Source organism: Nannospalax galili, unplaced genomic scaffold (genome assembly GCF_000622305.1).
Source record: "Nannospalax galili isolate Female #2095 unplaced genomic scaffold, S.galili_v1.0 scaffold307, whole genome shotgun sequence".
NCBI lineage: Eukaryota > Metazoa > Chordata > Mammalia > Rodentia > Spalacidae > Nannospalax > Nannospalax galili.
The window spans coordinates 208,830-220,180 of record NW_008359625.1 but is presented as its reverse complement, the minus strand read 5'-3'; the positions used below and the strand labels follow the sequence as shown (position 1 = coordinate 220,180).

The 11,351-nt window shown below is 44.5% G+C and overlaps 1 pseudogene; it reads left to right on the top strand.

The window, feature by feature from the left end:
• Positions 1 to 7,665: 7,665 nt before the first annotated feature.
• Positions 7,666 to 10,516, top strand: LOC103726125 (annotated as a pseudogene).
• Positions 10,517 to 11,351: the final 835 nt, after the last annotated feature.

Sequence of the window (11,351 nt, the reverse complement as noted above, 5' to 3'; positions counted from 1 at the left end):
AGGGCAAAACAGTGATGCTGCCAAGGAGAAACCCTAAACGGCTTACTTTAAGTGAAGATGTGAAAATACAATAGGTTATTTTGAGGGAAAAAGGAGAGACCAGAGTCACATAACTTTTATTACAGTTCTGTATTGCTATTAATTATTGTTGTTGTTAACCCCTTACTATGCTTAATTTATGAATTAAACATATCATAGCTATATACAGCAAAAATATGATAAATGCATACAGTTTGATATTATTTATGGCTTTTAGGCATACACTGGGATCCTTTGGAATGTATCCTCCATGAATAAGGGGGAAATGACTATACCTGACTCTTGTGATGGATGATAAAAGAATTGAGAACTTGGAGTCACTGAAGGATGGGTTTGGAAGAACATGTTTTTATCTTCCATTACCTGATCTAACCAGGAAGATAAAACATTTCCTCCTCCCCCCTCCTCCCCCATCCTCCTCTTCCTCTCTCTCCTCCTCTTCTTCCTCTCCCTCCTCCTCCTCTTCTCCTTCCTCCTCTTTTTCCTCCTCCCCTTCCTCCTCCTCCTCCCCTCCCTCCTCCCCCTCCTCCCCTCCTCCTCTTCCTCCTCCTCCCCCCCTCCTCCTCCTCCTCCTCTTCTACCACTGCTGTTGTTTTTGTTTTGTGGTAGTGTCTAGCTGAGTACTCAGGCTGGCCATGAACTCACAGTCCTCCTGCCCTGTCTCCCTAGTGCTTGGTGCCACCATCATGGCTGGGTTCTTTTGTTTGTTTGTTTGGTTAGTTGGTTGGTTGGTTTTCTGCTTGTTTGTTTTGTTTTGCTTTTTCTTTTTAGGAGAGAAGTCTCTTCCTGATGTTTCTGGATATTTCATTTATAGTTAGTCAGACAGTGTACATGTTGTGAGACAGAAAGGGAGACAATGGATCAGGATGGGCTTGAATCCTGAGGCCCAGTCAACATGAACCAGCAGAATAATCAAGTCAGCTCTGCATAAACCCACACAAGGAAAGTGACAGACTGCTAGCCAATCTGCTCTTTGTCCTGTGCTATTTCCCTGTTGCTATCCAAGCTCCCCTACAAAAGCAGACTGCTCTGCCATGTCCAGTCAAGCTATTGTCTTACAGACTAGATGCCGCCCAGTTCATGAGTTGCTAATAAAATCCAATTAGAAATTTAAAACTCAATTTTTAAAAAATTTTATTCACTAGGGCTGCAGGGATGGCTTAGCAGTTAAGAGCATTGGCTGCTCTTGCAGAGGACCCGGGTTTAGCACTCAGCACCCACATGGTGGCTAACAACTATCTGTAACTACAGTTTCAGGGGATCCATTTCCTCTGTGGGCACTACACTACACAAGTGCACTTCCATACAGACAAAACACTCATACACATAAAATAAAATACATTTTTAAAAATGTATTCATTGACAGGAAATGTAAAGAAGAGGGGTTTGGGTAAGCGGCAAGCTAAGGAGTAAAAGATAGGTCACATGCGCTATGATCCCACACTGGTCTGACACATGTGTCTCCCTAACAGCAGGCTCTGAACTCGTGGGATGGTCCTTTGACAATGAAGACTATTATTAGCATGATTTTTATTATTACTCAGCTATTAGAATTCCACATCCTCTTCTAGTTTTGAGGTTTTTATGCCTAAAAATTTTGAGGAGGAACAAAATTTGATTTCTACTGTAGAAACTGAAGACTCACTTTTCTCATACTCATGTCCCCTTGCAGTTGGAGTTCTGAGAGTGACTGAGCACTCCTAGTTAAAGGAACAGAGGAGAGAATGGTCCTTCTGGTGGCTGGAAGCAGCCAGGCCAGCACGGCAGGCTTTTAGTGGCAGCAGCGATGGAGGAGCAACAGCCACAGATGTGGCAGGTGACTCCACATGGTGACCATGGCATCCAGCCTTTCCCTCACGTGATAGGCTCTGGAGCAAGACTTGGCTGTGGTCTTGGCTGCTGCCAAGCCTCATTTGTTCCTGTTCAGTTTCTAAGCCTGGTTCTGGAGTCTGTGAAATACACAGTATCCTTTTATTAAATGTTTTTTTTCTACTTAAATCAACCACATCTGTTTCAGTTGTTTGCTACTATAGAACCTTAGCTAATATAACTGGTGAGATGTTTTTCCCATGTAATAGAACACTATTACAAATGTGTTCTCTTTTGTAATTGAAATCTATTAATGGTATCAATGCCAGAACCCAGACCCTGGTCATAGAATGAAAGAGTGAAGACTAATCTCATCATTTACATCTTCTCGGTCAGTTTCTCATTATATGTTGGCTTTTTTTTTTTTCCCGTGTCTGGGAACCTTGGGGTTGAATGTTAAACACTGGAAATTTTATTTTGTGAGGTGCTGGATAAAATTGAATTTCTATAAATGTTCTCAAATTTTGTCATAGGACACAGCTTAGTTCCTCTGTATCCATTTGTTCAGACTTCTAGAAGAACACATTACCCTCAGATTCAGGGGCTTAGCGTAGATAGAGCTTGATGCTGCCACAAGTTTGGAGGACAAAAGAATGAAACAAAGTGTCTGAGGGGAATCTGCAGAGGTTCCTGGAAAGAGCCCAGTCCCTACCTCTTCCAACTACTGTGACACCTGGCATTACTTGGACACATCACTTCAATTTCTGCCTTTGTCTTTTTTTTTTTTTTTTTTTTTTTGTCTTTTTGAGACAGGGTCTCCTTGTAGCTCCAGCTTCCTGGAACTCGCTCTGTAGACCAGGCTGGCATCGAACTCACAGAGATCTACCTGCCTCTGCCTCCCAAGTACTGGGATTAAAGGTGTGCACCATCACGCCCGGCTTGCCTCTGTCTTTTAAAATAAATATTATTTTATTTTATTTTTGAGAACTTACTACATGAGTATTGTATTTGCATTATTTCCGTCCCTTCCAATCCTTCTCCAACTTCTTCCATTTCCCCCTCACTCCTCAATTTTTTTGTCCTCTTCTTTGATTATTATTGCTACACACACACACACACACACACACACACACACATATGTAGTACTGAGTCCATTTAGTGGTGCTAGTGTGTACCTGTTTTAGGGCTGCTCATTTGGGATTAGTTAACCTCTCAGGGAGCTAGTACTTAGAGAAAACTGATTCTCCCTCCCTCAGCATCCATTGATTGCCTGTAGCTCTTCATCTTGAGGTGGGACCCTGTGAACTTTCTCCCACCCACCTTGGCATATCAACTAGTTTTGTCATTATGCAGATCTTGTTAGAGTACCATTCTGTGGATATGTCATTGGTGTGGCTTCCCTATCATGTCTAGAATGTATTAACTAGCAGCAGGTGTCTTGTCCCTCTGACTCTTACATTCTTTCCACCCCCTCTTCTGTGATGTTCCCTGAGCCTTAGATGCAGATGTTACATTGTAGCTGCATCTCTTAGGGATGGGCACTTCATAGCCACTTATTCTCTGTGTTTGACCAGTTGTGGAATTTTGTAATAGTCTGGATCTATTGCAAAAAAAGCTTCTTTGATGAATAGTAAGAGATACACTTGTTTGTGAATATATGGATACATATTTAAAATATAGTAAGAAATTACATTGGTCTAGGGAAGTGACAGTTAGTTGTAGGTTGTTCTCTAGAATCTATAACCTCTCCAGCCATGTGTACTTGGCTATGTTTACAGTGCCACTCATGAATTCTCTCCCATTGAGTGGGACTTAAGTCCAGTTAGACAGCTGTTGATTACCCTCAAGATAAAAGTGCCACTACTGTTCCAATAGACACAATTTGCTAGGCCTGTTGTTGTGGTTTGCAGACTTTACAGCTGGGAAGGATCACTGATTCATTTTCTCTCTTGGAAGCTTGCATAGCACCTTCTATATTATGAGAGCTAGTCTTTGAGAAGGAGGCTTCCTGTTCAATTTCTTCCTGTCTTTGTAGTGTTTTGACTTGTTTGTGTCTGATCTTTCTGCCTTCCTCTTGCAAAGACACTTGGGATGGTGTTCCAGATACCACACTAGATAACCCAGGATGATCTCATCTCAAGATCCTTAAGGAAACCACATCCATTATTTGGGCGGGGTGAGACAGGGGATAACACAAGTACCAGTGATGTGAATTTCATACATCTGGACTATCATTTAGTCCCTTGCACTTGGAAATAAACAAACACTTTCAGGTTTGTTTTAGAATTTTGTTGGATGGGACCAAAGCACTGAAGAGTAACATTCATGAAGCACTGACTGTTAGGAATGGGAGTACTGCAGAATCCAGGGGTGTATTAATACCATACCTGGTCAGGAACAGGAGTGACTGCAACCTGCCATGCCTCACCTGCATTTGAAAACTTCCCTGAGAGGTGGATAGAAATGATGAATGAGACACAAAACCACCTTGTTCTCAGCAAGATTTTGATCCTACCTACAGTGTGCTATCCCAGGAACTAGGTTGGACCCACAGAGTCCTCCTTTTGTTCCTTGGAAGAGAGATCTGAGGAGCTAGATGTCTGACAAGTGCTGTAATGAGGACCAAAATACTGGATTAAGGAAAGGCTTCACCTAACCAAAGACAGACTAGATTTGGGGCTTCAAGCAAAGCTGGACTGAGCCATCCACCTGGCACCCAAGCCAGGCAGCAGCCAGGAGAAGGATGTCTAAGGAGTGAGAAAGAGATGACAGTTCATCAGATTCTCCAAAGCAAGGTCTGGGCCACCTAGCCTCCTCGTTGTCAGAAAATGAAGAGAAAAAGGAGGACTAGGCAGAGGCATTCAGTTGTGCCCATCCCTTAACCCCCAGCTGCAAGAAGTTGAATGAGTTTTGCAGAGAAGGAGGTAGACAAAGACCTTGCTCTGGTACACCTATTCCTTCCTTGGCTGTGCAGTGGCTGATAAATGCCTTTAGAGCCATCCAAACAGGCAGAGGAGGGAAAAAGGACAGCGTGTTGAGCGCCCCCAGGAGGCCAGGACCAACTACAAGGTGAAGCATCACATTACTCAATTTTTCTTCCTAATCCTCCTTTGAAGTCTGGCTGTGTTCATTTAACAAGCAAGGTCGCTGAAGTATAGAGAGGCTGAGGCTTTGGGAAGACAGTGTGATACAAAGGAAAAGCATGATCCCTGGAGTCAAATAAAGCTGCTTTATCCAGCTGCTGACAGTATGATTTAATCAAGGCACTTCAACAGGTTATGGTAAAAATAAAGCAAAATTATATTGCATGCGCAACACTAACATTAAGCCAGTCCTGTAGTAGGTATGCATTAATCTCAGTTATTTTTCTTTCTTTGTCCAACATCACGAAGTCACTACGCAGCTCCAATAGCTGGGGGCCAGACCTTTGTCTTCCTGAGCCCGGACCATAGGCAACTACATTCCTAACTTCCCCTGCATCCTGGGTTCCCTTCTTAACAGCCTTTTCCAGAAATGCTGGTTGATCTTCACATCCAAGAAACACGAAAATGGTTCCTAAACAAGGCCTTTTCAGGGCTACAGAGCTGCCCTTTTCTGTAGCCTCTTCATTCTCACCTCCGGGAAAATCTAAACATGTTACGCTGAGTGCCTGGAACTTGAACACTGGCTGGCCTTGCCCTTTCCCTGTGATTTTTCAGGCTCATAAGGGAAACCCTTGAAGGGAATCCCTCTGGCAGTGAAATCCATCCCTTTTATGGACACATGCCCTGCTGCTGCATAGCAAGCCCTGTGCAGATTTTTGGCATCAAGAGGCCACAGATCTTTTACTTTTGTTCAAAAGGCAAACATGAGTCTCTGAATTCATAACAGCAGCTCCATTTCAGACTGTTTGGAGAGATTCTTCCAAGGCTTTTCTCAGACTTAAAAACACCCACACTAAAAGGATCCTTCTGCTTCCCAAATAACTTTGCTACTCTAAACTGGGCTGTTCCTACCTCAGCATGATTGTTGCTTTGGACAGGACTATCCCCCACATTGTAGAATATTCAGCAGCATCTCTGGCCTCCATCCATTACATGCCAATAACATGACTCTGCTCCACCCTCAGAGCTGCGACTATCAAAAATGGCTCCAGACATGTCACCTAGGAAGCGACATTTCCCCCTTCAAGAGGTTTCACACATATCAGGCATGAGGTTTAATACTGGGTTGAATCTGCAGTTTTCAAATCTTTCTGCCTTGACAACTTACATCATTAGTCAAGCAAATGGGAATATTGGGGGTGGGGAGGGTCTCATGTATGGCTGGATTTAAAGGTTCCAATAGTAGTCATGTACAGCATGATTCTGAGAGCACTCCATCTTACTTCCAATTCAATGTCAGGACAAGAGGACCAGGGTAGGACCCTAAGCCACACTGACCCTTAACTGCTTATAAATTTTCCTAAAATATTAAATGCTCAGGCCTATATACATAAACTTCAAGGAAACCTCTGAGCACTCTAAATGTGCTTTGCATATGTAATCTCACTTAATATCTGTTAGAATTATACAAGTGTTATGGTTTGGCTCTTAAATGTCACCCAAAGCCTCTTGTGTTAAAGGCTTTGTTGTTAACTATATAGCAACTGGGAGGTGGTATGAGCTTTAGGAGTTGGGGATCTTCTGGAAGGAAGTTAGGTCACTGGGACCTATGCTCTGGTATTGGAACCTGATCTCTTCCCAATTCTCTCTTTCTGCTTCCCACTGTCATGGTGTATTACCTTGCTATGGGCCCAAAGGCAGCAGAGGCAAATGAACATGGACCAAAACCTCTGAAACTGTGAACCAACATAAATCTTTCTCTTCTAAGTTGTCTATAATGCAAGTATATTGTCATGGAAATAGAAAGTCTACACAAGAAGATATAAGAGTTTGTATATACATATACATATATATGGTAAGAGAAAGGTCAAGTAATTCATCCAAGGTCAGTCAACTCTTACCTGGTAGAACCATGCTTACTCCAGGATGTTTGGAAATAGGGGTGATAATTTCAGAGGTCAACTACTGCTCTTGTTTGGATTGAAAAAATAATTTTGTTTGCATTGTAGATGATAATATTTGACAGATGGTAATATTGACAGAGTCCATGGAAACCCTTTTTGATTTAGTCATCTGTTCCTTTCTTTCAGGTCACACACAGAATTTGTATTTTGAGGCAACTGTCCTCTTCTGAAGTTAGCACTGTACCTTCTCTTCTAGGGTCATTCTGATTGCCTCTCCCTTGGCTGGCTAGAATCTTAGTAGCTTTTGGATCACTGTGATCCGAGGCAGTTACTAGAAGTCAACACAACAGTTCTAAAGCCAGAGCAGTTGGGTTCTCAGATATCAGCCATCCTTTTGAAAGTCCCATTTTCCTATAGTCAAAAGAGAAAGCCCGTTTGTCCTTTCATCATTTGTCTGATAGGAAAGGGCTCCCAGCAGGTGCTATGGATGGATGGAAATAGGCATAGGACGAACAAACAGTTAAGCAGTAGGGAAGGGGAATGAGAAATGAAGAAGGAGCCCTGGAGGCAAAATACTGCAGAGCACACAGCACAAAGTCAAAAAGAAGACAACGGTCCAATCCGAAAATTAGAGGGGGAAAGGAGGAGAGAGAGATGAAAAGAGCATGTGGGGCGCGCTGTTGGGCAGGGGCGAGGTTCGGACCAGCTGTGCAGTTGTAAGACTGCAGCTCTGGTGGCTTCCGCCAGCCCAGAATTAACTGGTGACTTTGGTGCTGTCACTGTTCTTCGGAGGCAGTGTCTAGATCCAGTGCAAGTTGAATCATTATTCTACTAAGGTATAATTGAAAAGTGACCCTCTCTTCAGAAATGTCAAAAACAAACAAATCCAAGCCTGGATCTCGTTCTTCTTGCTCAAGATCTGCATCCAGATCTCGGTCTCGTTCACTTTCGAAGTCTCGATCCCAAAGCCGAACAGTCTTTTGTTCAAGGAAGCAAGGCTGAGCTCTAGATCTCGTTCCAGATCGTACTCTCTAGCTCATAACAGAGAAAGGAATCACCCCAGAGTGTATCAGAATCGAGATTTCCGAGGTCACAACAGAGGCTACAGGAGACTATTATTTCAGTCGGTGAAATCAAGGCTTGTATCCATGGGGCCAGTATAACCGAGGTGGCTGTGGAAAGTACCGTTCTAGTTGGCAGAACTACCCGCAAGCATACAGTCCTCGTCAAGGCCGTTCTTGGTCCCGGTCCCCAAAGAGAAGGTCCCCTTCACCAAGGTCCAGGAGCCATTCTAGGAACTGTGATAAGTCATTTTCTGATAGGTCAAGAGCTTCTCATCCTCTCGTCCATCCTCCAACCACAGCCCAGTTGAATCTTCTAAGTGGAAGTCTGCAAAAGAGAAAAAGTCCTCTTCCAAGGATAGCAGGCCAATCTCAGGTGACTGGTGATAACCAGGAAGAAGAGGCTAAGGAGCAGGTGTTTTCTGGAGACACCTCTTAAGACACCAAAGGATATGACAGCTGGAAGTCATGGCCAGATGCCACCACCTATATCACTGTATCACCAGCTTCGGTTTCTGACCTGAGTCCCCAGGAGTGAAGCCCAGCTCTCAAAAGCTCCCTTCAGTGTGTGGTGGTGAAGCAGCGGTCTCCCCATCCTAGCCCTGCGCCAAAACCTAGTCCTCCACTTTCTAACACATCCCAGATGGGTTCATCTCTGCCAGGTGGTGCTGGATATCAGTCTGGGACACACCAAGGTCAGTTTGATCATGGCTCTGGGTCTCTAAGTCCATCCAAAAAGAGCCCTGTGGGTAAGGGTCCACTGCCAGTGCCTCCACGTATTAGCTCATCTCAGAAGGAGAGCACTGCTTCAGGAGGAGCAGCTTATACAAAGAGGTATCTGGAAGAGCAGAAGACAGAGAATGGGAAAGACAAGGAGCAGGACAGACAAATACTGAAAAAGGGAAAGATAAAGGGAGCTTCTCTGATGCAGATGCAAAAATGAAATCCGACCCATTTGCTCCCGAGACTGACACTGAGAAACCATTTCCAGGTAGCAGGTCACCCAAAAGGTATAAGCTTCGAGAGGACTTTGAGAAGCTGATGGCTGACTTCCACAAGGAGGAGATGGATGATCAAGACAGGGACAAAAGTAATGGGAGAAAGGAATCTGAATTTGATGATGAGCCCAAATTTATATCCAAAGTCATAGCTGGTGCAAGCGGAAACCAAGAGGAAGAGAAGTCAGGCAAGCGGGAGAGCCTCGTGTATACAGAGAGGAAACACAGAGGGGAACAGGACCTGAAGGAGACGTTCACAGACAGATCCAAAATGGAGGAGCCGAGGGCCCAAGAGGAGTGAAAGTGGGCACAGGGGCTTTGTGCCAGAGAAGAATTTCTGAGTAACTGCATACAAGACAGTTCAAGGAAAAGTTCATCACCTCCCCTGAGGAAAACCTCCGAGAGCCGTGACAAGACGGGAGCCAAAGCAGACTTTTCCTCAGGGAAGACTTCCTTTTCTATTACCAGGGAGGCCGGGGTCAATGTCAGGATGGACTCTCCATGAAGATCTTGCACGATCCAGTGGCTTATTGGCTCAGGAATGAAAGCTTTGTTGGGATCTAGTCCATAGCAACAAAAGGAACAGGAATTTCATTCCATTTTTCAACACGTACAGTCAGCTCAGTCTCAGCGTAACCCCTCAGAATTGTTTGCCCAGCGCGTAGTTGATCACGTTAGAGTATCACTTTGGAACCTCTGCAATGACGTTGCGTGAGCGCTTTACTAAATACCTAAAGAGAGGAACTGAACAAGAAGCGCCTAGAATTCTATAAGATAAGCCCAGAGATACACAAGAGGATAGACATTTCTCCGAGTACATTCAGAAAACATGGCTTGGCTCATGAGGAAATTGAAAAGTCCCTGGGAACCTGCCTATAAGGCTGAGGGACAATACAAAGATGACCCTGTTGATCTTCGCCTTGATAGAAAGCCTCGTAGAAAACGTAAGGAGAGCGATCTTAAACAAGGTAAATCCAGAGAATCAGTGGATTCCTGAGACTCTAGTCCCTCAAGAGAAAGATCAACTGAGAAAACAGAGAAAGCTCATAAAGGACCGAAGAACCAGGCACCAGAGAGCAAGAGACCGGTCTCAGTCCTCCTCTTCCCTTCCCCGTCCTCCTCTTCCCTTTCCCGTCCTCCTCTTCCCTTCCCCGTGTCTCACTCCTACGAAGCAGGAGAGCACCCTGAGGAAGCAGACGAGAGAGAAGAGAGCACCATGGGTTTTGACAAATCCAGACTGGGGACCAAATGAAAGAGAAGGTGGCCCAGCTCGGGGAACCCTTCAATTTCGAGCCAGAGGGAGGGGTTGAGGCAGAGGAAACTGCTCTGGTAACAGCAACAACGATTTTCAAAAGAGAAACCGGGAAGAGGAATCCAGAGTACACACCCAAAAGCAAGAAGTATTATTTCACGGTGACCTGGAAGGCAGTGACAAGTGTGAGCCGAGGCCCCGGCCAAGGAGCCTTTCCTTAGGGTCGGGGCTGGTTCAAGTTTAGGAAACCCAGTACCAGTCCCAAATGGGCCCATGACAAGTTCAGTGGGGAAGAAGGAGAGATTGAAGACCATGAGAGAGTGCAGAGAATCGGGAAGAGAAGGACAATACACAGCCTTCAGTTGAGTAGGGGGGGCCACTATGCTGGTGAGGAGCTAAAGAGAGGAGCCTCAAGAGGATCTGAAAAATCTCACCCCACCCACACCAGCCACACAGAATCCTTACCCCTGGTGCTGTCCCAGTGGAGGGAGGACGCTGGCCACAGAGCCTGTGGTCAGGCCCAGGTTTTGAGCAAAACACACAAACAAATTGGGCTCCAGCTGATTCTCTGTTTTCGATGTGCGGGGTGGAGGCAGGGTAGGGAGAGTGCTGCTGATGCTTGGATTTGGGTTTGTTTCCCTAGTAGAAACCAAGTTTTCTTCATTTCATTTCATTTGGAGCTAAGAGGATTAATTGATGATTTTCAGTCTCTTTCCCTGACCTGAGTTAAAAGCCCTTATAGTTTTTCTTTTTCTTTTTAGGGATATGTAGTAATACTAGCAGAAATATTTAATTTGGGCAACTTTGATTAAGAGAGAACAAAGCATGTGAATAAACATTGACAGGTTCACCTCAGTTTGGGACCAAACTGCTTGGATCTTTGTAAAAACCGGTTTTGTATGTCAAGGAGGAGTTTAAGGCCTTTCTGACCACCTTGTGTTCCCCTTTCTACACAGTCATGTATCACATGGAGCTGCCCCGAAACCACCCTATGCACCCTTCTCCTGTCTTTCGGATTGTTCTGGCCTGGGCTTTCCATTCTCCACCAGCAGCTCCAGTACCCCAGACTTTCTAGTTCTGCTGGTCCCCAGCAATGGGATGGAAACTGGAGGCAGTTTGTGCTTTGTTTTCTAAGAAACTTCTGAATTCTATTATCTTTACAAATATGTGAAAATAATTTTTCAATATTTTTAATTAATCTTTTT